The sequence below is a fragment of the Myotis daubentonii genome, chromosome 16 (genome assembly GCF_963259705.1).
Source record: "Myotis daubentonii chromosome 16, mMyoDau2.1, whole genome shotgun sequence".
NCBI classification, from domain to species: Eukaryota; Metazoa; Chordata; class Mammalia; order Chiroptera; family Vespertilionidae; genus Myotis; species Myotis daubentonii.
The window spans coordinates 14,250,530-14,272,778 of NC_081855.1; the positions used below are offsets into that span (position 1 = coordinate 14,250,530).

At 47.9% G+C, this 22,249-nt stretch overlaps 1 protein-coding gene across 2 annotated transcripts in view; it reads right to left on the reverse strand.

Annotated features, from left to right (window-relative positions):
• The window catches only part of SHISA6 (shisa family member 6), a 294,154-nt gene that overhangs the window by 178,021 nt on the left and 93,884 nt on the right, over positions 1-22,249 (reverse strand). The gene's annotated exons all lie outside the window — the stretch shown is intronic.

Consider the following 22,249-nt stretch of genomic DNA (forward strand, 5'->3'; position numbering starts at 1 on the left):
TTTGTTGATTCATTTTGTTCTTTAAATTCCATATATATGTGAAATCATATGGTATCTTTATTTTTCTGTCTGGCTTATTTCACTTAGCATAATACCCTTTAGGCCCATCCATATTGTCACACATGGTAAGATTTCATTCTTTTTTATGGTGGAGTAACATTCCACAGTATATATGTACCATATCTGCTTTAGCCAATCGTCTATTGATGGGCACTTAGGTAGGTTGCATATCTTAGCTATTGTAAATAATGCTACAATGAACATAATACTGAATATATATCTTTTTGAAGTAGTGCTTTGGATTTCTCTGGACAAATGCCCAGAATTGGAGTTACTGAGTGAAAAGGCACTTCCATTTTTAATATTTTTAGTACTCTCCACACTGGTTTCAATAGTGGCTGTACCAATCTGCATTCCTACCAATGATACATGAGGGTTCCCTTTTCTCAACATCCTTGTCAACACTTGTTTGCTGATTCATTGATGATAGTCATTCTGACAGGTGTGAAGTGATAACTCCCTGTGGTTTTAATTTGCATTTCTCTGATGATTAGTGATGTTGAGCATCTTTTCATATGTCTATTGGCCATTTGTATGTCCTCTTTGAAAAAAAAATGCCTATTCAGGTTCTTTGCTCATTTCTAACTGGATTGTTACTGCTATTTTTTTTTTTTTGGTGTTAAGCTGTATAAGTTCTTTATAAATTTTGGATATTAACCTCTTATCAGATGTATCATTGGTGAACATCTTCTTCCCATTCAGTAGGTTGTCTTTTGTTTTGCTGATGATTTTAGGTTGTTGTAGTCCCATTTGTTTATATTTTATTTTGTTTCCCTTGCCTGAGCAGATACATCAGAAAAAAATATTTCTGAGAGCAATGTCAGAGAATTTACTGCCTATGTTGTCTTTGAGGAGTTTCACAGTTTTGGGTCTTACATTTAGGCTTTTAATCCATTTTGAGTTTATTCTTGTATATGGTATGAAAAGGTAGACTGATTTAAGAAGAAACAGAAAAACTGAACAGACCAATTATTACCAATAAAGTACAATCAGTAATCAAAACCTCTCTCAATAAACAAAAGTCCTGGACCAGATGAGCTCACAGATGAATCTTACAAAACATTCAGATAAGAATTAACAGCTATCCTTTTCAAACTATTCCAAAAAAATGAGGATGAAAGGTTCCCAAGCTCATTTTATGAGGCCACTATTATCCTGATTCCAGAACCAGACAAGCACATTGCAAAGAAGAAAATTATAGGCCAATATCCCTGATTAACATAAATGCAAAGTTCTCAACAAAATGTTAGCAAACCTAATTCAGCAATACATTAAAATGATCATACACCAATCAAGTGGGTTTTACTCCTTGAATGCAAGGCTGGTTCAATATCCACGAATCAATTAATAAAATGGAGGATAAAAATCATACAATCATATCAATAGATGCAGAAAAAGCATTTGACAAAACCCAGCATCCATTTATGATAAAAACTCTCAGCAAAGAGGGAACATACCTCAACATAATAAAGGCCATATATGACAAACCCACAGATAATATCATACTCAAAGGGGAAGAGCTAAAAGTGTTTTCCTTAAGATCAAGAAAAAGACAAGGATGACTGTTTTCACCACTTTTGTTTAACATAGTATTCAAAGTCCTAGCCACAGAAATCAGACAATAAAAAGAAATAAATTAAAAAGCATCCAAATTGAAAAGGAAGAAGTAAAACTTGCAAATGACATAATACTATATGGAGAAAACCCTAAAGATTCCATCAAAAAGCTATTAGAACTGATAAATGAACTCATTAAAGTAGCAGTATGCAAAATTTACCATTCAGAAATCAGTTGCATTTTTATACACCAACTAGAGGCCTAGTGCACAGATTCGTGCACCGGTGGGGTCCCTCAGCGTGGCCTGTGGGGATTGAGCTGAAACCAGCATCCAACATCCCCCAAGCATGAAGTGGCAGGCGGCTGGGGAGGAGCCTGAGCCCAGTCTGAGCACTGTGCTGCTCCCGTTCATCCCAGCCTTGCTGCCCCTGCCTCCACTGCTCAGTAGGCTTACTGCTGTTCTGCTGTGATCCCTGTGGCATCTGGCACCCTTCTGTCAGCTGAGCACTGCTCCTGCTGTGGGAGCGCACTGACCAGCAAGGGGTATCTCCTGCGTTGAGAGTCTGCCCCCTGGTGGTCAGTGTGTGTCATAGCAATTGGTAGCTTAGGCTTTTATAGAGATAACTAGGGGCCCGGTGCACGAAATCCGTGCACTGGGTGTGTGTGTGGGGGGCGGGGGGAGTGTCCCTCAGCCCAGCCTGCCCCCTCTCACATACTGGGAGCCCTCAGGCGTTGACCACCATCACCCTCCAATCGCAGGATCGGCCCCTTGCCCAGGCCTGACGCCTCTGACAGAGGTGTCAGGCTTGGGCAGGGGACCCTCATTTCCCCCCATCACTGGTTCTGCCCCCAGCCCAGGCCTGATGCCTCGGCCAGAGGCGTAGACCCCCATCACCCTCCGATCGCCTGATCGGCCCCTTGCCCAGGCCTGACGCCTCCGCCAGAGGTGTCAGGCTTGGACAGGGGACCCCCATCTCCCCCTGATCACTGGCTCTGGCCCCCGCCCAGGCCTGAGGCCTCTGGCTCAGGAATCATGCCTGGGCAGGGGACCCCCATCTCCCTCTGATCGCTTGCTCCACCCCCCGCCCAAGCCTGACGCCTCTGACCCAGGCTTCAGGCCTGGGCAAGGGGACCATCATATCCGCCCAATCCCCAGCTCCGCCCTCCACCCAGGCCTGATGCCTCGGCCAGAGGAGTTGACCCTCATCACCCTCCGATCACCAATCACTGGATCGGCCCCTTGACCAGGTCTGAGGCCTCCGGCAGAGGTGTCAGGCCTAGGCAGGGGACCCCCAGCTCCCCGTGGTTGCAGGCTCCGCCCCTGCCCAGGCCTAACGCCCCTGGCCTAGGCGTCCGGCCTGGGCAGCGGGGACCTGCTTTAGGCCCAGGCAAGGGACCCCTAGGTCCCGGGACTGCCAGCTTCGACCGTGCCCAGCTCCCATCGCTGGCTCCACCCCTACTTCCTGCTATCACTGGCCAGGGCGGCAAAGGTGCCTGATTCTCCGATCATGGCTGGGGGGCAGGGCAAAGGCGGCCCCAGGGCCGCCTTTGCCCTGCCCCCCAGCTCTTAGCTCCCCCCTGGGTTTCCGATCACTGTCAGTGGCAGGGGGCTTCTTCCTGCTTTCCCTTTCGTCTCCCTGCATTGTGCCTACATATGCAAATTAACCACCATCTTGTTGGCAGTTAACTGTCAATCTTAGTTGGCAGTTAATTTGCATATAGCCCTGATTAGCCAATGGAAAGGGTATCGTCGTACGCCAATTACCATTTTTCTCTTTTATTAGATAGGATGAACTATCAGAAAGGGAAACCTAAAACAAACAAACAAACAAACAAACAAACAAACCAATCCCACTAACAATTACATAAAAAAAAATAAAATACTTCGGAGTAAATTTAACCAAGGAGTAAAAGACCTATACTTGTAAAATTATAAAACACTGAAGAACAAAACTGAAAAAGATACAATAAATGAAAGTGTATATCAAGATCATGGATAAGAAGAATTAACATTGATAAAATGTCCATACTACCCAAAACAATCTATAAATTCAATACAATCCTTATCAAAATACCAATGGTGTCCTGGCCAGGTAGCTTAGTTGGTTAGAGCTAATGTCCTGCCCCAACTACTGTCTTTCCCAAACTGAAGGGTACTAACCCCATTTTGTTTCAATATGGCAGTCCCCAATCTCCATTCCACCAGTTACACTCATGCTTTCTTCCTGGCGTGGTAACCAGATCACCTAGAGCTATTCATCTGTGAATGAATAATAGTTATTTAAATAAGAAGGACATTATTTCCATGGTTTCAGTAAGTCATCATTACCACCCTGGGAAGCAAAGGCAAGGCCCAAGAAATACTCAGTTAGATAAGCAAGGTTACACTTCGACATTCTCCTCTGGTCCTTTTGGGTCTTGCAGGACTCCATCCAGAGGCATTAAGCAAAGGCCCAGTGCAAGGTCCACACGTCTTCCAAGCTCGCTCATCTGGACTTTCCACATGCTTCATTGTCACCTGTTTCACATCTACTGACTTGAAGCTTTTCATTTGAATAATCACTCCTTTTGGTTAAACCTTATTGCATCCCTTCCTTCCCGTCAGTTATCAGACTTGGCAGCTAGTGAAAGCTGACTGACAGCAGAAGGTTGCTGAGGCCCATGGAGACATTGGAAAGCACTGGGTTTGTGTAAACAAAGCCATCTCTCTCAGCACTGGGACCTGCACACCCCCAGGCTGCTCAGCTACAGGGCACACACTCAGGGAGGCACCGTCACTGGCATGCTTCCTTCCAAAGTTTTGACCCTAAAACTCAGACTAGAAATAGTTTCTATTGCTACTACATAGGTGGGTGAAAAAGCCCTACTCAAAGAACATGGTGCCAACCAAGCATAGAAAACAGCACAAATAATCCTATACTAGTGTATTCACAACAAAGCAACTCTAAGAGATGTTAACCTGAGAGGATTCAAGTCTAAGCCGTAAGTGATACTTTCCTTCTGACCCAGTATGAGCAAAATAATCCCAATGGATGATGGCTTAGGCATGGTTCTGTTGATGATCGATGATGAAGAGACCTCATGGGGGAATCAATAATAAACTAATGATGTGGTACCTCTAGCAAAATTATATGTCCAGCAAGGTACAAACCAATGCATTTGAGCTGACAGCATTGTTTCTCCAGTGTATATAATTTAACCAAAGGACCCCAGGCCATACGTGGTCATTAGCTCATGTAGAACCCGTTTCTTTCGGACATATCAAAGCAGGCAGGTGCTATTTCTGGGACAAGTGTGCGTCTGCCTGCCCCTCCTCTGCAGTGAAGGCAGAGCCAGATAAGCAGGAGGAGCAAAGAGATGACCAACTTTCATGGTTTCAGTTCTGATATTTGTTTCTATATTTGTTCCACTCTTTCCATCAGTGTGAAGAATAAGTTTATCACAAAATAATTATGTGGTTTGGAAATGAGCAATCTTGAATCAAACATAAAATATATCTTCTATTTTTCTACTTAGGATCTCAAATGTTAAAATATACAGATTGGGTAGACTGCTGAAAATAGGCCCCAAAGAAACTGCTTCTTTAAAAGGAAAAAAAGAAAAAAATGGGGGGTGAAAAACTTAGTCAGATATTGCTGAGTAAAAACAGAATGAAAAATAAATAAGATTTCATTCATAAATTCAGACCAACAATGAAGAGGCCCATTGGGATCATACAATATTTTGAAAGAAATGATATGATTATGTAATTATTCAATTAAATAGTTATATTAAATAATAATTTGATAGTTTCTAACACAGAGATAGATAAGTGTCATTAACTTATAAGTACCGCGCGCTAACCGATTGCGCCACTGGAGCTCCGGCCAAGTGTCATTAACTAACCAAGAATCATCAAGGTCTTTGAGCCCTGGCTGGTGTGGTTCATTTGGTTGGAGTGTCATCCTATCTAATAAAAGAGAAACATGGTAATTAGCCATACCTCCGCTACCCTTCCCATTGGCTAATCAGCGCAATATGCAAATTAACTGCCAGCCAAGATGGTGGCCGGCAGCCAGGCAGCTTGAAGCGAACATGAGGCTTGCTTGCATCAGTGACAGAGGACTCCAACGTTCCCTGCCTGCCCCTGCCAGCCTCTGAGCTTGCAGTTTGAAACATTGTTACAAATATAGAAGCTAAACAAAACCCCAGAAACCTGCTTTCAGCCAGCTGGGATCTCAGAGCTGGAGTTGAAACAGTGTTTCGATTATAGAACCCAAACAAACCAGATACCTGCTTTCAGCAGCAGAGGCCTAAGAGCTGGAGCCAAGCCTCAGAGCTAAAGCTGGCCCAGAATAAAAAAAAAAGAAAAAGAAAAAAAGGAGCGGTTGGGAACTTCAGTCACTCCCAGCCTGAAAACAGCCCTCAGCCCCTCACCCAGACTGGCCAGGCACCCCAGTGGGGACCCCCACCTGATCCAGGACACCCTTCAGGGCAAACCAGCCGGCCCCCAACCATGCACCAGGCCTCTATCCTATATAGTAAAAGGGTAATATGCCTCCCAGCACCGGGATCAGTGGAGCTGAGAGGCCTCCCAGCACCGGGATCAGCGTGACAAGGGGCAGCGCCCAAACCCCCTGATCGCCCTACGGCTCTGTGTGTGACAGGGGGCGGGGCCACAACCTCCCTATCCGGCCTGCTCTGTTCGTGACAGGGGAAGGCACCCCAACCCCCTGATCAGCCCTGTTCTGTGCCTGATGGGGGGAGCTCCCCAACCCCCTGATCGCCCTGCGGCTCTGTGTGTGACAGGGTGCGGTGCCCCAACCCCCTGATCGGCCCTGCTCTGTGGGTGACAGGGTGCGGTGCCCCAATTCCCCCCCACCTACGGGCCCGGCTCTGTGTGTGACGGGGTAGAGTCATAACCTCCCCATAGGCCCTGCCCTGAGTGTGACAGTGGCAGCGCCCCAGTCCCCTGATCGGCCCTGCTCTGTGGGTGATAGAGGGAAGTGCCCCAACTACCCCCCACGGGCCCTGCTCTGTGTGTGACGGGGTAGAGCCATAACCTCCCCATCGGCCCTGCCCTGAGTGTGACAGGGTGCGGCACCCAACTCCCTGATCCGCCCTGCTCTGTGTGTGACAGGGGACAGTGTCCCAACTCCCTTATCGGCCCTACTCTGTGAGTGACAGGGGGGAGCTCCTCAACCCCCTGATGGGCCCTGCTCTGTGCGAGACAGGGGGCAGCGCCCCAACCCCCTGATTGGCCCTGCTGTGTGCATGATAGGGGTGGCTCCGCAACCTCCCCATCGACCTGCCTTGAATGTGACAGGGGGCGGTGCCCCAACCCCCCAATCGGCCCTACCCTGAGCGTGACTGAGGGTGGCATCGCAACCTCCTGATCCACCCTGCTCTGTGCATGACAGGGGGCGGCGCCCCAACTCCCCAATCAGCCCTGCTCTGAGCCCGACCAGGGGCTGCACCTAGGGATTGGGCCTGCCCTCTGCCACCCGGGAGCAGGCCTAAGCCAGCAGGTCGTTATCTCCCGATGGGTCTCAGACTGTGAGAGGGCACAGACCGGGCTGAGGGACCCACCCCCCCGAGTGCACAAATTTTTGTGCACCGGGCCTCTAGTCTATACTAATAAAAGGGTAACATGCAAATTGGTCAGGATCCCCTCACGCAAAGACTGAACAGCAGGCTGCATGGGCCGACCAGGCTAGCATGGAGGGCAGTGAGGGGCGACCAAACGACTGAACAGCAGGCTGCATGGGGCGACCCCACGGCAAGGGGGGCAGTGAGGGTCAACCAGGCCGGCAGAGGGGGGCAGTGAGGGTCGATCAGGCTGGCCGGGGGATGGGGCAGGTGGGGGTGAGCAGGCCAGCAGGAGGGAGTTAGGGGCAACCAGGCTGGAAGCGGGGGGCAGTGAGGCGTGACCAGGCTGGTGGGGAGGGGGCAGTTAGGGGCAACCAGGCCAACAGGGGGGCAGTTAGGGGTGATCAGGCCAGCAGGCAGAGGTGGTTAGGGGTGATCAGGCTGGCAGAGGGGGCAGTTAGTGGCGATCAGGCAGGCAGGCAGTGGCCATTAGGTGCGACCAGGCAGGCAGGCAGATGAGCAGTTAGGAGCCAGCGGTCCCGGATTGTGAGAGGAATGTCCAACTGCTGGACAGTTGGACATCCCCTGAGGGGTCCCAAATTGGAGAGGGTGCAGGCTGGGCTAAGGGGATGCCCCCCATGCACGAATTTCATGCACCGGGCCTCTAGTTCTATATTATGAAAGGTTGCAGGTTCAAGTCAATGTTTCACTCTTTCTCTCTCTTCCTCCCTACCTTCCACTCTCTCTGAAATCAATAGGCATAACCTCAGTAAGAATTTTAAAAAAAGGAAGTCTTTGAGGCATGCTTTAATAAAGGCAAAAAGTTATATATATTTGGCATATCCTTATCTTATAGGTACATGATTATCAAGTTCTTGAGAATTGTTTATGTCTCCTAAGGAGATATAACACCCCATCCTTGTTTATGTAAACAAATAACTTACAGAAATCTTTTCTGGTTCCATAAATAGAGCAAAGCAAAGCTTCAACCTAGCTCCTGTCCAGACTTTCTCAAATATCAGAGCAATGAGGCCCAATTAAATGCTGTTTCACCATATGTACTCTCCACTTGGGGAGGGGAGGAGAGCTGCTTAATTAAGCTAGGACACAATTCTTACGGGGCTATTGTGCTTTACAGAGCTACTATATTCTGCAAACAAAATGGAACTTTACATCCTGTTATGGGTCACCAATTAGACCTGCTAGTCTGAAAAAAAAAATCCTGTTTCTTTTCAGAAGTTAGCTTGGCATTTTGGCGTCATATGTCCCCAAGGATCTTTCTCTCTAGGTCAAGTCAATTCATGAAAGAGGAGTGAAGTGGGTGATGTGGGAGGAACCCCATAAGCACCAGGCCAGATGCAGCAGTGTGTCCCGTGCTGCCACCCACTCAGGGCTCTCAGAGGAAAGGGTGTCCCCTTTCACTCTTGGACACAGCTCTCCCTTCTCTGAATCTACTCCCATCTTCCCTGACAGGTTCTGCATCTTTCCTGTTCTGATTTTATTACCTCCTCTAGCATCAGACTGGGCTTGTTTTCCAGCTTACAATTTAACTTTCCTTTTTACCTTTGGGCAGGTTAGTTAAGGATCCCGAGCTACTGTTCCATCATCTATGAAATGGAAATAATAAAATCTATCTCATAAAGTTATTGTGTTATTAAAATATGATATGTGGATATGTAATCTAGGTTCTGGAACGCATGAGGTTCTCCCTCAGAGGGATAATTAAAAACATCCTCTCTAAAGTTAACAAATTCCCTTCTCTAGACCGTAAATCTGAAGGACCTTCTCAGTCCTCCCGTTGTTTCACTCTGTTGATGACCCTGGCCTTCTCTACCCTTCTGGTTCTTCTGCCTTTCTGCCTGCTCTTGCTTTATCACCTAATTTTATTTCCTTTCCCTTTCCTCCTGCCAATGAATCCCTCGAGGCTCAGTCCTCATTCCTCTTCTGGAATTATTTCCCCTCGAAAGATGATATTCAATCCTTAGTTCCAGCCTGATCTCTGTCCTCAGTTAAGTTTCTAACTTCCTACTTCCCTGTGAATATCCATATGTGGAGGATATATCATTACCTTCTCAAACTCTACATGGTCACATACATGAACTTTGTGGCTTTAGTATGATTCAAGTTACAGATTCACCTCCAGGAAATGGAAAGATGTCATTGTCCCTCAAAGAATAACTCATTACATTAAATGATATATACCACATAAGTATTCATGGACATGTCATCAGTGCCTTGACTATACAATGAGTCTATTAGTGACTATCAAGGGAGTATATCTATTTGTTACATCAAATTATATATATCATGTAAGTATTTCATGAGTATATCATGATTAGTATGTCGAGTATATCACTGAGACTAAAGTAACCATTTCTATTAATTAAATAAAATAAACTTTAATGGGCATAAGTGATAATTATTTCATCTACAAAAGACAAGCATAGGATGGCATAATATTTGAGTAAGTTGTTTTCAGTTTTCTTTAACTATCTCCAGAAATATTGATTTACTGGTTTATCTCAGATGATTCCATCTCAAATTGGGTTAAAGATTTATTTTACTAGTTTATAATTTTAAATAGTCTAAAACAGAACCACTTTTTCAAAGTAATACTAATTCTTCAAGTGATCATCTGCCTTTGCAATATCTGAAAGTTCATTTTATTTATTTATTTTTATTTTTTTTTTAAATATATTTTATTGATTTTTTACAGAGAGGAAGGGAGAGGGATAGAGAGTTAGAAACATCGATGAGAGAGAAACATCGATTAGCTGCCTCCTGCACATTTCCCCCTGGGGATGTGCCCGCAACCAAGGTACATGCCCTTGACCAGAATCGAACCGGGGACCCTTCAGTCCGCAGGCCGACGCTGCATCCACTGAGCCAAACCAGTCAGGGCTGAAAGTTCATTTTAAATGGTCTTTAGATCTTAAAATAATTCCAGAGAAGCAACACTTTACTTATGAATATAGATGTAAAAATTCTTAATAAAATACTAGCAAACCAAATCAAGCAACATCTCAATAATTCAGAAAAAACATTTGACAAAATCCAACAAACTTTCATCATTAAAAACACTTTACAAACTAGGGATAGAGGGAAGGTTCTCACTGATAAAAAGCACCTATGAAAAACTCACAGCTAACATTATACTTAACTAGAGGCCTGGTGCATGAATCCGTGCACCATGGGGTCCCTCGGCCTGGCCTGCGGGATCGGGCCTAAACCGGCTCTCCAACATCCCCCAAGGGGTCCCAGATTGTGAGAGGGTGCAGGCCAGGCCAAGGGACCCCACCAGTGCATGATTAGGACCAGGGAGGGATGCGGGATATTGGCCAGCCAGGGGAGGGACCACAGGAGGGCTCCAGGGCATGTCCGGCCCATCTCGTTCAGTCTCTATCTGCCAGACCCCAGCAGCAAGCTAAACTACCAATTGGATTGTCTGCCCCTTGGTGGTCAGTGCATGTCATAGCGAGCAGATGAATGTCCTTAGCATATCATTAGCATATTACACTTTGAACAGCAGATGGGTCGACCGGACACTTAGCATATTAGCCTTTTATTACATAGGATGGTAAAAGACTGAATGCTCCCCCTAGGATCACAAAAAAGACGTCAGTAGCCACTCTATTGTACTGGAGGTTCTACCATGACAATCAGACAAGAAAAAGAAATTAAACCATCTCCATTTTCATATGTCATGATCTTGTGTATATATACCTATAGGTAAATATTCCACTAAAAAATTTCTAGAACTAATAAAAAAGTTTAGCAAGTTTGCAGAATAGAAGGTCAACATATAAAAATCAATTATTTTTCCATACACTAGCAACTATGACCTTTGGGCAAGTTACTTAGCATTTCTGAGCCACAGTTTCCTCAAACAATCTGAAAATAAAAAATCAATGATATACATAATAACATCACAAATAAACAACAAAAAATGCAAGACTTTTACCCTTATGAGCATTACAGAAATAAATTAAAGAAGACTTAAAGTGGAAAGACATCCCATTTTTATGGACCGGAATACTTAATACCCTTAAAATGGCAACATTTTCTAAACTGATTTACAGCTTCAATGTAATCCCTACTGAAATCCCAACTAACTTAAAATAAAAAATAAAAAACCTGACAAGTTGATTCTTTAAGATGCATATGAAAATGTAATGAACCAGAACAGCCAACCCAATTTTGAATTAAAAAAAAAAGTTGGAGGACTCAGAATTTCCAATTTCAAAAATTATTACAAGGCTACAATAAGTAAGACAGTGTGATCCTGAAGTAAAGATAGAATGTAGATCAATAAATTAGAAAAGATCGTCTAGAAATAAACCTTTCCATTTATGGCCAATTTATTTTCAACAAGGTTAGCGAGAAAATTATCTGAAGGACAAAAAATGGTGCTGGTACAACTGGATAGCCACATGTGAAAGAACAAAGTTGGCTCATAAGTCTAAATGTAAGAGCTAAAACGGTAAAGCTCTTAGAAGAAAATAAAGGAGAAAATCTTAGTGAGCTTGGATTATGCAGAGGCTTCTAAGATACAATATCAAAAGCACAAGTGACTGAAGAAAAATATATTTCATCATACTTAGAAACTTTTGTGTTTCAAAAGATAGCCTAAGAAAAGCTAAAAGACAACCCACAGAATGGAATAATCTATTTGCAAATCCTACATCTGCTAAAAGACTTATATCCAGTTACATAAAAAAAACCTTTCAACTCAAAAATAAAATGACAACTCGATTTAAAAAATAAACAAAGGATTTAAATAGATGTATCTCCAAATAGGATCTACAAATGGCCAATAAATACATGAAAAGATGCTGAATGTCATTAGCCATTGGGGAAAATGCAAATTGAAACCAAACTAAGATAATACTCCACACCCACTAGGATACTATCTATAATGAAAAGACAGATAAACAGCAAGTATTAATGAGAATGCTGAGAAATTAGAACTCTCACTCACTGCTGGCAATGCAACCACTTTGGACAGTAGGCTAGCTGTTCCTTAAAATGTCAAAGTTAGAGTTACCATATGACCTAGCAATTCCACTTAAACTTTTATACACAAGAGGACTTAAAATATATGTTCATACAACAAACTGTACATGAATGTTCATAATGGCATTGTTTATAATAGCCCCAAAGTAGAAACAACCCAAACAATACATATCCCATGTATTGTTGGGTTTCAATTAGTTACCCAAATGTCCATAACTAATGAGCAAATACAGTGTGATTTTCCATACAAGAGAATATTATTTGGGTGAATGTTGAAAACATTATGCTAAGTGAAAGAAGCCAGTCACAAAGGACCACATATTGCTTGAATCCATTTGCATGAAATGTCCAGAATAGGCAAACCTGTAGATTTCTACCCCATGGTCAAGGCTGTAAGTGGGTGGGAAGAAATGGAGAGAGACTGCTAATGAGAACAGGGCTTCTTTGGGGGTGATGAAAGTGTTCAAAAATTGATTGTGGTGATAGTTGCACAACTCTAAATACACTAAAAAACACTGAATCACACACTTTAAGTGAGTGAACTGTTTGGTATGTAAACTCTACATCAATAAACCTGGTTTTTAAAATGTCCGATACCCTACTTACCTATCCCATCAATATCTGCACAGTCAAATCCAGCATCTACTGAAAAACAGATGTACTGAAAGAGGCTGCTTTTAGTGTTCTAGGAGTGATACTTAGATTTGGGACACTAATTGGTGGGACTATGGTTACGGCTGCTAAAATCCCGCTTCACCCATCTACCCTTCCTCTGTGAGGTTCATGATGGCCAACACACATGAAGAACAGGTGCTGCTTCATGTTCTGGGCTTGTGCCAAGAGCCCCATTTTAGGAATCTTTACTAGGAGGGGCTGAGACTCATGGCTCATCCCAGCATTTCTCAGATCAGCAGAATCGGTATTTCCTAAGAACTTGTTAGACATGCAAATCCTCAGGCAAACCAAGACTCAAAGAATGAGGAACTCTGGGATGAGTCCAAGTGATACATTGACCAGAATTTACCAGTAAACTCTGACACAGCGTAAGTTTGAGAACCACTGATTGAGTCTAAAGCCGGGGGACCCTGGTCGCAGGATCTCACAGTCGCCTGGCCGGGTTCCTGGTGCAGGAAGGCAGAGAGTGAAGCAATGATTTCATCTTTATGCAGGAGTGTCCAGACCATTTCTTATGCCCGTCTCATTCCCCGTCCATTTCTGCTTGGCTGTTATGAAAGTAGCCGCTGGCTGCACACAGGGGTGTGGAGAGCCGCTCACTTCAGCTGCATCTGGCACCTGGCACTTGGCACCTGGCGTGCTTGCTCTGCCCTGGGGCTTTTTGCGCTGCTGCCAGCAGCCTCCCAGCCATCCCATCACAGGTGCCAACCTGGAGTGAGGGGGTTAACCACCTCTGGGTGTGGGATTCAGGACATAAACACGTGGTTCCTAATCTCAGGCCCACACTTTCAGAGTCCTTTCCTGTGTTCTCAGCAGGACTGAGTTCCTAACATCCACAGGTAGAGCCAGCACAGAAACCCCTGGATTAGCTTCTCTCTCCTTGTTTGCTTTCTCAGTCCTCTACTCCTCAGGATCATGCCCCCAAATAAACTGCCCCGCACAAGCCCTTTCTCAGGCCCTGCTTTTAGGACAGCGGTTCTCAACCTGTGGGTCGAGACCCCTTTGGGGGTTGAACGACCCTTTCACAGGGGTCGTCTAAGACCATCGGAAAACACATATATAATTACATATTAGTTTTGTGATTGATCACTATGCTTTAATTATGTTCAATTTGTAACAATGAAATTGGGGGTCACCACAACATGAGGAACTGTATTAAAGGGTCGCGGCATTAGGAAGGTTGAGAACCACTGTTTTAGGGGGAACCGGGCAAAGTGATCCTTGTGAACCTGGGCTACAAATGCCCAGAATCGGACCAGTCACGTGGGCTTCCCTCCTCTGAGAGGGGATGAAGGAAACTGATGGGAAAGCTCACCCTGACTGGAGCAGAGATGCTGAGCTCCGCTCTCCCTCGCCCAGACGTGGACACTGGAATAACACACGAGCCTCAGTTACTGCCTAAATAAATGAATTGTTTGTCTCCAAGCTGACATCACATGTGAGATGTAGGGGGAAGGGAGCTGGACTGCGAGTCAGGATCCCAGGTGTGTGGCTGGGCACTGCCTCAGAGCGCTACCTAACAGTTCACGTGTTTTCTGTCTTTGTGGGTGTGAGTAGTTCAGTCTCCAGGTCTGTAAAATGCGAGGGTTGGACACGAAGCCCCAAAGTTCCCCCCAAACGGTCCTGGTTCTGTTTCTGAAGAGATGTCCAATTCACACAGCCTAAAAAACACAGGGAAGGGGTAAAGCATGTACTCACAATCGACATCAGACCTGCCTGCTCTGCCTCCCCACCTCTCACCAGTCGAACTTTCCAGAACCAGGCCCTCACCCTGGTCCACGGCCCACTCCTGCAGCGAATGTGTCTCTTCCCACGAGAAAAAAAAAATTACTTCCTATCAGAACACAAATCTGTCTTATACTCCGGGATGGGGATCAGGTGCTCCTCTCGGAGTGACCCCTAACCTGCACTCACTACTAGAAACGTGCCCTGTTCTATTTATGGGAAACAGGTTTTGAAAAATCACCTGTGCCCTTGGGGATGGTTATCCTCTCCCTTTATTATCAGAACAATCCCCCAATGTCAGCTCCAAGTTCTTCCATTCTCTCGGCACCTCCAGGGTCTCAGCTTGCCCTGTGCATCAGCTGATGCTGCACAGGCCCTGGACACCTCCCTCCCTCCCTCCCACCCTCCCTCCCTCCCTTCCTTCCTTCCTTCCTTCCTTCCTTCCTTCCTTCTTTCCTTCCTTCCTCTTTCCTTTCCTCCTTCCTTCCCCTCTCCCTCCTCTTTCCTCGCCTCCCTCCTTCCCTCCCTTCCTCATCCCCTCAGGTCTCAGTCTCACCATGATAAATGGCTCCCCCTTCTCCCTGCTCAGAGACTATCCCTCCAGAGGATTTGGGCTGTTCGGTGATTTAATATTTATGTGGCTTAAGGCTGCAGCTCTTGCTTTCCTAATAGACATCGCTGCCTCCCGGGTCTGAGTGACAGCAGGACTTCTGGAGGCTCGGGTCAGCAAGCAGAGGGCCCAGCGGGAGGGGCTTCTCCCCCACCAGCCACTCCTCTCCAGTGGCAATCCAGCCCTGATGAAAATTCCCCAGAGAAACGGGACAGCCTGCTGATGCACATGGGGCTCTGGGAAGCTGTGGGGAGGGTGAGAGAGGTGGCCTGCAGGTGGCCCCCAGCGCCTCGGCCACTGCCCAGGTCGTTCAGGATTTCCAGATCCCTGCTCTATTGCCAGGCAGGGAGCCGGCGGCCAGCCCTGTATCCCACATTTCCTCCCAGAGCACTGCAGGCGGTGGAACATGGGCTCCTGAGGGGGCGGGGGAAGGATGGAGGTTACCTAACCCTCCCCTAGGGCTCTAGGCCAACCATGTTTAATCCAGGCCAACAGATGAAAAGCACTCGCTGCTCTGTCCTCACATGTGAATCTGCTCTCTCCCTCAGCAACTTGCACCTGTGCTGCAGTTCTCGTTCCTGACGGTGGGGTTTGGGGTTCCGCATGCTGCCCCTCAAATCCATTTCCTCTTGTTCTAGACTCCATCGGGACAGAGACCCAATAAAAACACCCCAGCAATGCCTCAAATCCATTTTGGAAGGAAACCGTGTACAATAATCAATAGCTAAATGTCATGACAATGTTGTAAATGAAATCACCAAGTGCATTCAATGGCCCACGGCACCTGGGCCACAGCGAGGAGAGAAAGAGGAGCCTGGACATCAGTGGCGCAGACTCTGGAGCCAGGAGGTCAGGTTCACGGTGCAGCTCCGCTTGGGCGGGTTACTTCCCTCTGCCTCTGTTTTTTCATCTGTAAAATGGGCCTAATAATGATGTCTATTTATTACGGTTGTGCTGAGGATTCAGAGTCAATATATGTAAAGCCTGCAGGTGTTTGCCGCCTTCGTCATTGTTGTCGCAATAACACTGAAGAATGCTGGGATCATGGCCCTGAGACAAATGGCCGTGAATCCCCCAGCCGATGCCCTCATGCCTATTTCCAGTGTCTGCAAGAGAGCGTGCCTCAGCCTTAGACCTGGCCCACAGAGCCAGCCTTCAAAAACGCAGGGCAGGCCTGTCGCTGACATTCACCAGGTATTACCCACAGGAGAGCCTTCAAAGGTGTGTCAGGGCAGCCCCTGCCTGGACGAGTGCCACCTCTGGACCTGCAGCTGGCAGCCGAGTGCCATGTCCCCAGCCCTACATAACCCACCTCCTCCCAGATGCAAGCTGCACCCCTCACTTCTTCCTTTTGCCCCCTGGGGACTGGTTGAGGCAGATGATCAGTAGGTCTCTCCTCTCACAGGTCACTGCTCTGTCACTCCTCGGTTTGTGAGCCCCAAGAAGGCCACTTGTGACCTCAGTCTTGTTAGGTGGCCTCCATGTCACCAGGGTGTCATGTCTTTGGAGTGGAGCCCATATGGGAGGCGCTGAGCTGCCCACCCAGCTGCTCTTTTCCAAGTTAGACCATCTGCAGAGAGGATCACCAATAGCCCCTGCTGTCTCCATACATGCACGTGGCTGCTTCCTCAAGAGCTGGGTCTGTCTTCCCTTCCCAGAGCCTGGCTGCCCTGGGAGCTGGCTTTAACCAGCGCCATGAGCAGACACCATGCTATGGCAGGACTGGGTGGAGGTCGTCAGTGGCCTGAAAGCTCCCGCGTTAGCCTTCCTGAAACACGTCAGCACGTCAGCCTCCCCTTAAGGAAGCTGAGCTTAAACTACTGAATGAGGAGAGACCACAGGAGACCAAAGCCCAGCCTTCCAGGGCCTAGATGATCTCAGCCCCCAGGTGCCCCATCAGTGGACTGCAACCCACAGGATTGAGCTTAGGCAAGCCCAGCAGAAGTTTCGTCCAGGCAACTCTCACAACTGCAAGGAATAACCGAGTGTTGTTTGCATGCACTAAGCCTTGGGAGAGTTTATTGCACAGCGGTAGCTGACTGATACACTTCACCAAGCCCCAAACCAGCACCCATCCTTGGTTCATTTGGGCACAAGCTTACATCGCCTTCCTTGTATGATCACTGAGAATTCATGTGCTCTCAACTTTCAGAACAGTAAAGGGAACAGAGAGCAGGAAGGCAAAACAAAGGTACCCAGTTTCATTTCTTAATTATCTTGACACAATTAGGATAATAATTAGCTTTTAACAGGTTGTTCCTATGTTTCTCTCCTGGGTCCCCTTCTAGGGCCCTCCCCTAGTAGTCACTCTTGAATGTCTCTTCAGTTTTCTGGCAAGTCCTTACCTTACTTCTACCCCAGATCCAGATCAAATGTTTTCTTCAACTACCTTAACCCCCAAGGCCTTTGATCCTAGTCCCAGTCCACATTCCAAGTCAGAACTGTGCTGGCACGGGTGCCCCTGCCCCAGTGGCTACCAAATACCAAAGGAAAATTCCCCCTAGACTTCCACTGGCTGGAACTTTGGGCCTCGCCTCACTTCCAACCTAAACCCTCAATCCCTGCAGCCACTCCACCGCCCAGGAGAGAAGAGGAAGGCAGGGAGTCACAGCGGATCTTTCTGGACGCGGCAGGTAGAGGCAGCTCTGTGCCTTTTTATCTTACTTCAGGAGAGCAGAATATCCCTAAGCCATAGTGTTTAAATGTCTACAGTGAGCTAATTTTCACAGTTACCCCTCAAAAGCATTTATTATTACACACACACACACACAAAACAGGTTTCTTGTAGAAAAATTAGAAACCACAGACCCAGCAGAAGCTTGGGGGAGAGGGTTGAATCACTCATAAACCTATCACTTTGAAATAACTCTAATGAACATCCAGAGATAATTATTCCAGATCTTTTCAGTAATATTTAAATAACTGCAGTGAAAATGATTTGATCATATGTATACTAATTTTAACTTGCTTACCTCACGCAGTATATTATAAACAGACCTTCATGTTAACATGTACATGTGTGACAATACATTTAATGTGATGGAGGCAATTTAATACCTTGGTCTTCTACTGCCTGAATGTGCCACCCACATCTGAGTATTTTGTTTTGCTGGTTTTCATTTTTTGTTTGTATGTTTGTTTGTTTGTTTGTTGCTGTTGTTTAGTGAATCCCTAATCATTTGGTATCTAGATTTACCCTGTTTCTTAAATTTAATTTAATTTTTCCCATGTTAAACCATATTGTAGGTAACATGCATGGATTTTTGTCATTTTATGCACATCATTCAATTTATTCAGTAATCTCTATCATAGTACATTTTGGTGATTGACAGCTCTTCAATAATTTAACCAGCACTATGTCTTCTTTATGTATCTTTGCAGTTTCTGTAGTAATTTGTAAGGGAGCAATACTGGTGTTGTTTATTCAAATTCAAAGTCACCCTGAACCATGAAACACAGGCTGGTCAATTAAAAGACTGATAAGCCTTCCACTAAAAGCCTCTGGTATTGAGAGGACTCGCTGAGCATGCTTTAGATTCTAGGTTGCTATTCCATTAGTAGCTGGTCCTTGGCCCATCACAACAGAGGCCCCAACTGTTATGCAGCTGGGAGGGGGGATGGCAGTGGCATCCACAGCAGGTGGATGCCGAGCCCCCACCCAGTCTGTGTGCAGCTGCTGAAAGCACATTTCTGTGTGCTGTACTCACTGCCAAAGACCTTACCCAGATCACGGGCTGAACCCAGAAGATTGCCCCTCAGCAAAGCATCTTCCTACTTGTTCTTACCTGCCCACTGGTGCAGGCCTCAATCACTTCCGCTTGGTCCCTGATTGGCACCTGTGCTCTCCATCACTCCCCTTTCAAGACTTCCTGAAGCTCAGAGCTTGCTATCCCTCTGTTGCACCACAGCAACGGCAATGAGTAAAATACTTCCTGTAGTGGGCACTGCATAATGCATAAATGAATAAATAAACAGCAAACCAAGAATAATAGAGGCTCAGGAAACAAAGATGAGGGACTCATGTCTGAAAGGAAAGACGGCAAACCACAGTAGGACAACTGTGGGCTACAGACTGTCCTAGAGCCAGGGAGGAATATGGTGAGAGAACTTCCAGAGGTGCCTCACTATACCTGGCCAAGCAAAGTCAACCTGAAGCAGGTAACCCGTAAGCTGATTCTCAAAGAAGAGTCTGTAGGAAGGACAGGGGTCCTGGTGCCTGCCTCTCTGTGCCTGGATGGAGAAGCTCTTTCCCAGGAAGATCTGGCTCTCACAACTGATGCTAAAGATCCACTGCCCCGCACCCCGAGGCCCCTGGCCTCAGTGCAGCTATGATGGACAGGTGGGCAAGCTGCCAGCTACCCATGTCAAGGGTGTCAGATGTCGCTCTGCCTCACTGCTGCAGGGTTTTGCCCAAAGATGTGCAGGTGCAAGAAGAAGTGCTGGGAACTGATGCACCAGGTGCTGGGAACAGGTGGCCAGCCCGGAGGCACACTCTGCGTGGTGCCGCTGAGGGTCCACAAGGGGCGGATCAGGAGCCAGCAGGTGACCAGCCCATCCATGCAGCCCGTGACCAGCTTCTCCTCTTGTGCAGCCGCACTTTGGCCACTCCCTCGCTTCTGCCCCCAGGAACCACCCCCCAGAAGCTACCTGCGGCCAAGTTCTTGTCTCAGACTCTGCTTTGGGGCAAACCCAAACTAAGGCACACTTTAATACTCCCTGGGATTCGGGAGGTCCTAAGGAAAATTTGGGGCTCACTCTTAGATCAAGGGAGCAAGGAGGAGAGAGAAAACGAGCCCCCGTGGTGTTCGTCTGGCTTATCCTTGTTTGACTTTGCACAGCTCTCACCTGGCCTCACGCAGGCCCCTGCTCCCTGAACCTGAGGAGTCAGGGTGCTCCTGCCACCGCCGCTGTTGCCCAAGGAAGCTTCCAGATGCCAGGGCAGCTCCCACACTGCTCTGCTTAATGACTTTCTGCAAGAAATCAGAGGTGACACAGCACCGTGGAGTATCACGTTGTGCCGGCTCTGAGTCCCTGCGCCCTGGGCAACTGGGGAAGGACAGGACAGATGGCAGCTGTCAGGCCTTTAATTGCACGATGTTCCTGGGAGGTGGTCAGGGAAAGGCGTCTCATCCCTGACCAAACAGAGGGAGAAGGGGGCAGTGACTTCTCCCCGTTCCCTCCTCGTGGGCCTCCTGGGGCCCCAGGTGTGTGCAGTGGGGAAGCCTGATCACAGGGTTAGAGTGAGCGTGGACATCCTGGGGTGGCAGCTGCAAGACATGCCCCAGGAGTTCAATATTGGGGTCCCTGGAGGAAGGTCAACCTGGTCTGTGTTGGTGTCTAAACCCCATCAGTGTGCTCCCCCTGCCCCCACAATGGCTTTGCTCACCGCCCCTAGCCCACACCCACATTAAGGTTATTTAGGCAAAAGAAACTATGTAAGGCCCAGAGCTGTAACGTAGAGAAATCATGGGCCAGCTGACATTTCACTGTGAGCTGCGATTCTATAGGTGCTGCCTTCACACCTCACTGGAGCGCCGTGTGGTGCTGCGTGGAAACTTCGCTGCACCCCCACTCTGCAAACAAGGAAAAGGAAGCTCAGAGGGTTCCCAACATACTTAAATCGCCCGCAAATAAGCAGGTGCCAGAGGAGGAACCCAAGTCTGCCTGTCTTGCCCCCGGGGTCACTGGAGCGCCAGGCACACCATCCTTTCTGGGGAAGATCCATTCTCTTTGGGCAGGAATCACTGAGACTCTAGGTCTTGGCCACAAGAAGGTACATAAGGACCAGAGCTGTAACGTAGAGACCTGGCATCGGCAGACAAGTGGGGAGAGAGCATGAGTTCTGTGTCCCTGGGGCCTCATCCCTCATCCCCAGTGAGACACGCCCCCCTTACCCCCTGCCAGGCGCCAGGTGTCCTTGCGGTCAAGCACACAGAAGGAGCACTTGCACTCAGGCATCCACCTGTTCCTGTGTTCACCCACACTGTTGCCCAGCGCCCCTACATGCTGGCACGTGGTGAGGCTGGCACTTGGAGTAGAATCCCAAGGGAGCAGGTGTCTACAAGGAGCCCTGCCACACAGGACGGCCCTTCCGGCAGGACAGGACGCACCTGCGAGGCCAGCGAGACCAGGGCCCCGTGACAGGGGAGAAAGCCCTGCCCGCACCCCTGCTTGCCCCGTGACAGCGCTGGCCTTGTTTCCGAGGCGTGCAGGCCTGCTGCTCCCCCAGCCTCGCAGGCAGGCCTGGCCTGCGGCTTCTCGGGGCCCACCGTGAGTTTAAAGGTCCTGCCGTGCACGGGCCCAGGCCAGCGCCCATCGGCACCTGCCCAGAGCATCGAGGGCTGAAAGGATGCTGTTTGATCTGGGGGCTGGGCTGCCAGGGAAGCCTCTCCCTTCCCCCCTTGGACAAGCAGCTAGATCTGCAGGGAGCGGCAGTCCTGCCCCAGCCCCAGCCCCAGCCCAGCCTGCCTCAGTGTCAGAACCTGGACTTGCACGCCCAGTGCTCCCCAGACCAGCTGTGCGGGAGCCACCGGGATCCTGTTAAGGGACCGGCTGCCCACGCGGCTGAGTTCAGGGGAGATGCCCCCTCGTGCATCCGACACAGACAGTGCTTCTTGGGCCCCGGGCTGATTCGCCTGTACTCCCACGGAGCTGCTTTTACACAGCACTTCTACCACCAAATGTGTGGGTTTTCCACACCAAGCAACCCTCCGATTCTGGGTGCCCCAGGACTCAGCTGGATCCTGACATGAACTACCTGTCATTGTCGGATCTCACAAGTGAAGGGCACAGGCCCCAAGACCAGCCCACCTCAGAGGCCTCCCCGACTCCAGACCAACTGGCAATAAACCGGGCTTCCCATGGCCCCCTTCTAGGTTTGATAATTTGCTAAAAGAGCTCGTAGAACTCAGGAACATGCTTTACTTACTGCCGCCAGTTTATTCAACCCAAGAAGAGCCAAGCAGAGCCATGCCTCGGCCAGGGGACGGGAGGGGAGAGGCACGGGGTCTCATGCCCTTTCCCTGCATGATGGGCTCCCAG